Source organism: Puntigrus tetrazona, chromosome 20 (genome assembly GCF_018831695.1).
Source record: "Puntigrus tetrazona isolate hp1 chromosome 20, ASM1883169v1, whole genome shotgun sequence".
NCBI classification, from domain to species: domain Eukaryota; kingdom Metazoa; phylum Chordata; class Actinopteri; order Cypriniformes; family Cyprinidae; genus Puntigrus; species Puntigrus tetrazona.
Genome location: NC_056718.1, coordinates 22,025,904 through 22,032,550, shown reverse-complemented (window position 1 = coordinate 22,032,550; position 6,647 = coordinate 22,025,904).

Genomic DNA, 6,647 nt, shown 5'->3' with positions numbered 1-6,647 from the left:
TGACCGTGAGATTTTTGCAATGGTTTTGGCCAGCTGTAAAGACTTAAACTGGATTATACAGAAAGAGCACAGTAAATGATTAATGGCTACAAAATCGTCTTTTTTTTCTAAAAAAAGATCTAAAATCTATATTATAAAACATCGAAATATTGACAGACAGTTTGGCCTTAATGTATGTATTATTTCACAATAGCCTTTTACATATAAGATGTGAATGTGAAGAAAATATTTGATGACCATGTTCAAGTTTATGAGCACTAAACTGAATTTAAAAAAATAATTTCCCATTATTTTAACAAATTCATATCGAAAACTATACAGACATTTGCTTTTTTATTAGAAGTTGTGATAGTGCGTTAGTTCATCTGTCCAGCAGAGGGCAGACTTAGTATAGCCGACTGGATATAATAAGACACCATAACAATAGCAATTTCATTAAACCGCTAAACAGCCTTGATATGCTTTTTTTTTCGCTCACGTGCATCCTATGAAGCGCTTTAATTAAAGTTGCATGCACATAACACGGTATGGGCATAAGGTAATCGTGCAATACCGTAATTATTACTCATTGATGAGCTACACTGACACACCGTATGTCACGAAGCGGGAGGAACTAGGTTATAAGAAACAGACAGGCTGTTAACAACATTTCCATACTAATAATTTGTTCCTACGCAATGACAACCTCTCTATGTCGTTTAATCGTTATGAGAAATGCTGCGTTTCGGAAACGCGACACTAGGCGGCGCTGCATAGATGCATGGCGTTCCGCAAGAAGAGCTTAGCCACAATTCGAGCAGAAGACTCGCATAGTTTCTGTCTCCCTATGGACGTTATTTTATGGTTTGGTAAACCTAACACGGAATGTGGACTTGACCAAAATATCAAGTGTCAAGGCTCGGGCTAAAGACCCTAAATATGCGCAGTTAAAGCAGACTCCCGCGGGAGAAGTGTCCTCTTACGTTTATGCTAATTCAAACCATGCCCGACGCTTATGATCTTTTGTTTTCCCTTTGAAAACGTTGAGACTTGCGCTCAGATTCCTACTGGAACACCAGCGGGAATGTTTAATCATAAAGGAGAGGACAGGTGACCCTTTCTCTGAACTTAAGCAATTGCACGGTTTATTATAGTCAGATCGGGCGGTCAGCGGCATCTGCGTGCCAAATAGAGAGTCTATTGTGTGGATGATTAGATCCTTCCAGTGTTAAAACTCAGGTCGGGTCCGATTGCGATCTAAAACCTAAATCCCGGCTCGGAATCCCCATACGGAGGCCTGCGGGATCAAGCTACGCTCGCGGTGCGCTCTTTCCCTAAGTGGATCAGTCCATTAAGAAAAAAGAAAAGAAAACATTGTTGTTTACATCCTCCGTATGACCTCGTTTGACCTCTCCGCTCAGGCATTCCTGCCATAGTTTTGACATTTAAGCGCAAGTACACGAGGCGGACAGGGAAAACAAGGCTTAATCACACCCGAAGGGCGAGCGGGAGATAACAAAACAACTTCTTAACCTGAGAGTTCAGGGAGGTGATGGATGCCGCTCCGACGGGCGCATCAGCCTTTTCATTTCTTCTTCTCGCCGTTTCAAGGCGAACCCGGCGGACGGTTCTTTGAAAATGTTATTTTAATAATTACGAACGCCGGGAGGGCCTCTCGCCGACGTGCTTTCGTATGAACTTGAGTTTTGACGCTCAAATGAAGCACGAGCGCAGGGCCGCGGGAAACCGAGAGAGGACGAGAAAAGATCTGAACCTGTTTGAAGTCTTATTTAGTAGCTAATAAGCAAGGTTGCTTTGAAAGTTTAATAGGCTACAGATTAGTTACCCTATTTAAACATTGCAAGAAGTAGTGTAACTATTTCAGTTACTTTATTGAAGTAGCTAAACTTGCATTGGATTACTTGTCTAAATTTCTGATGTTTTCGACTTTATCATTTTGGATTTTAGCATTTAAACTGGGCAGGGTTAACCTTACAGCAGTACTCTTTACAGTAAGGTTCATTAGTTAACATGAACTAAGCATGAACAATACTTCCACAGCATTTATTAATCTTAGTTAACATTAATTTTTACCATTCATTTAGTGATTAATCACGATTTAGATTTTTTTTTGTTTAATATATGCATGTGTACTGCGTATGTTTATTATGTATAGATAAATACAAGTTTTATGTTTTATATATACATATATAAATATACTTAATATATAAACAACATATTTTTCTTAAACACGTGCATGCACGTGTTTGTACTTATGTATACATATTAAATATGCACGGAATATATTATGTAAACAAAAAAAATCCATTCATTTTGGATGAGATTAACAAAGATGAATAAATACTGTAATAAATGAAGCGTTCATTGCTCATTCATGTTTATTTATACTTTAACTAATGTTAATGAATGACACCTTATTGTAGTGTCACAGACATTCAGATCATTCAACACTTGAATTAAGATTACAATCTTTTAATTTAAAGCACAGGCAACACAAATTCAGAGGACATTTAAGTAGTTTTTATTAACATGCCTTAGAAAAAAGCATTACTTGTGTGCATCTTAAGACACAACAAAGACACTGACGTGTGTTTTAAGATCAGTCAGTGCAAGATAGTGTCTAATGTCTAAGACATTAATAAAGTTATGTCAATGTTGAACAAAAATTAATTCATATTGTTTCATTAAATGGTATTATTACGTGAGGAACGCAAACTGCTTTTCTTATCATAAGCTGTAATGTCGAGTTTGTCTTTTTTAAACGTTTCTGCTTGCATCAGAACGTCCAGTGAATATTTAAAAGTAACGTTTCCAAACCTCCGTTTTCTCATATCAAAATAATGAAATGGAATGTTTTGCGTATGCAAGAAAGAAAAAAAAACTTTTCAAAAACAGGACGTTCAGAGAACATATTCGTTTTTATAACTTAATAAGAGCATTAGCAAACTATTCTTAGAACATATTTTTGTGAGCTGGGGGTTCTGACCAAAACATACTGTAACCGAACCTGACGGGTCTCTCCGATCTAAAACACATTTACCGCGGCAAAGATAGCATTCTGCAAATGTAGCGCACCGAGGCCTGATGCTGAGAATTACGCTTCGCAGACTCCAAGCGCTTTCTAGTTAAAACTGATTTATGCCGTCCCAACGTTCCCACACTCATTATTTGTGTACAACTTCAGTTTTACAATGCGCCTCTGCTCTCGATTAGCGATGAACCCCCTCTAGATTTCTTATTTACCGCCACAGATTTAATTCAAGTCAAACATGTCAACATGGCTTAAGAAACAGTTGAGATCACTTGTGTGCACGGATCAGGCTTGGCTAAGTAAATATTGCTGGCCTGTAGTGAAAATAAAGCCAGGCTCAGGTTACGATAGAATTAAACGAGCAAATGTTTGCTGTAGTGACGTTGGCATGTGCGTACACCGTACAATTATTCCACAGACCTCACCGAGTGAGCTAACTGTCTCTATCTCGCGCACACAAGCACAAATTACATAGTACAACCACGCGTATGATGATACATGCTCGGTTACTGGACTGAATTTCAGCTAGTGGAGCTTAATATTTAGATTGCGGAACCCTTAAAGCAATAGTTCAACCCAAATGGAAAACTTTCTTTCATCTGTGGAATATAAACAAAGATATTTTGCAGAAGCTGTTCTTTTTTCATAACATAAAAGCAAGTTGGAATTTTTTGGGCCTGTCATACTCAAAAAATGTCAAAACAGCACTATTAAAGTAGTTAATACTATTTATATTTCTATAAATTCACATGTGTGTCTGTGTGTAACACTAATATTCAAATGTTTGGGGTTCAGTATATATATATATATATATATATATATATATATATATATATATATATATATATATATATATATATATTTTTTTTTTTTTTTATTATTTATTTATTTTTTTAAAGAAGTCTCACCTAGACTGCATTTATTTTTATCAGAAATACAGTAAAATATTAAAATTTAAAATAACAGATTTCTATTTAAATACATTTTAAAATGTAATTTATTCCTGTGTTGTAAAGCTGAATTTTCAGCATCATTACTCCAGTCTTCAATGTCACATGATCTCTCAGAAATTGCTCTAATATATTGATTTGCTGCTCAAAAAAACAAACAAACAAAACTTTCTTATATAATCAGTGTTGAAAGCAGTCGTGGTGCTTCATATTTGTGTGGAAGCTGTAGCAAACTCTTGCTGATAAATACAAAGTTCAAAAGCGCAGCATTTATTTATATGCGTGATAGCATGATAAACATGATAGAAGATAAAAGAAAGCACAAAGCGATGTGGGTTTTAACAACATAAGGGTGAGAAGATGATGGCAGAATTATTCTTATAAACATAAACTATTCTTCTAGAACGTCTCGAGCATGATTTATATGCTTTTGAAGGTGTTTTTAATAGCCATGGTGTAGGTAGAAGTGATAAATTTATACTAAATACAACTCTGGAAAACAACAGCAACAACAAAACAAGCTAATTTATATAACAGAGTAAACAACCTAGTAAACAGAGTTCTACATAATGCTTTCTCGAAAATCTAAAAAGATGTACAAATTTCTACCTGTTTCTTGAAATAAATTGATTTACTAAATGAAACGACCAACGCCACATCTGAAAGAGAAAGAACAATTAGATGCATAAAAGAAAATAAACGTGCATGCACATATATATATACTCATACAGTATGCAAACGCACCACCAGTGGGCTATACTTAGATCTATTTCGAATTAAAAAAAGTTCCTTCCTGCATATCTGCATGTCTCTGAGTGCTTAAAGCAATAAAAGCCTGTACGTGTGACAGTCTAATTTAGGAAACGGCTACCCACGCTGGAACCAGTGCTATACGGGGCTGAAGCGTTCAACAGTAAAACAATTCTTCGCTGCCTCTCTGCAGACCTCTGCCATGTTTCTGAAACCTTACGAAATGAAAGCCAACAGGGGGTAGTGTGCAATCATTCTCCTCCATCTGGCCTGTCCACTTAAATTAGCCGGGCCTTGCATCCAACGGCATCTGTTTCCAATATGGTGCAAGGACGGAAGGGTGGGTGCTTGGCTTTGCAGCGGAAAATACAGCCTACTGTACTTTTAAATAGCCCACGGGAGAAGCGGGACGGATGTGGTCCGTATATCGCCTTATCCCCGGATTCCTTGTTGCCGGACTGCCACTTCTTCGGCTTTGAAAGATGTCAAATGTACAATTAGGGAGGAATTCGTGTAATGCCGTCTGTGCACGTGAGCGCAGCTCTGGTGGCACGCGTTTCCCGTGTCCCCCACGCACTTTTTGCTTCGACCGCTTGCAAATAAGACTTTAAACATCACTGCTCGCATTGATTTAAAAGTACTGCTGCTCAGACTTTTCATTCAAATATTTTAAATTGGACTAAAATGGAGCAAACTGCGTGCCGGTGCAAGGAATTGTAGGAAAAAACTGCAGAATTGGGACGTTATCTCCACATGGCTGCCTTTATATAGCAGTCGCACATCACTTTACGCCTTCGCTCGAACATAAATATTCCTGTTTTTACACATGTGCACATTCTTACGGTGCTAAATCGTAAATCCACAGCCTTTTTTTTCCTTTTTAACTTGTTCTTAAAGTGAGGAAAGGCGGCGAAGACAGTTCTTACTTCTGGACTGCTTAGACCAGCAGGTTCGAAGTCTCATCCAGCGATGCTCAGACATTTCCTGTCCCACAGCAGTCTGGCTCAGACCGCAGCTTTAGCAGAGCTCTGCGGCGAACGTTTCTGACATTATACAGAGACGAACCGTACAAGAGCTACTTGCGAGATTCTTTCTGGGCACCAAACATTTCTAATAAGACATTCGAAATGTTAAATGTGGTTCAAGTTTATGGGAATTCTGTCATCATTTACTCACCCTAATGCCTTTCCAAACCTGATAATGTTCTTCTGCGGAGCACAAAAGAAGATAATTTGGTCATGCAATGCAAGGACATAAAGAAGTGGCTCACCCCAAAAATGAAAACTGTCCAAGATGTACAAGAGTTTGTTTCTTCAACAGAGCCGATTTGGATAAATATAGCATTACATCAACATCGTTCACCATCGGATCATCTGCAGTGAATGGGTGCCGCCAGAATAAAAACATCAATAATCCGCATGCATGTCCAATCCATCAATTAACATTTTGTAAAGTAAAAAGCTATGTGTTTATAAGTAACAAATCATCATTAAGGTATTTAAACGTTTACTTCAAGCGAAAATATACATTTAAAATATAAACTGGAACTGTCTGTGAATCACAATGAATGCAATGAAGATTTGAAAGCACTACTATGGACATAGGAGCAGAAGATTTTTTTGAGTTTGAAATGTCTTGATGGATTTCAGCTTTTCACTTCACGAGATGTTGATGGACCGGAGTCATGTAAATTATTGTGATGTTTTTATCAGCTGTTTGGACTCTCATACTGACGGCACCCATTCACACATTCAGAGTTCCCCAAATAATAAGAAACAAACTCATCCACAGCTTGGATTAAGTTAATATAAGTTAGCAAACTATTCCTTTTAAAGCACTACAGAAATGGTCCATTCAGCTTGCATGCATGCATTCCTGCCAGCAATGCCAGCCAACCAATGCATGAATGTAAATAT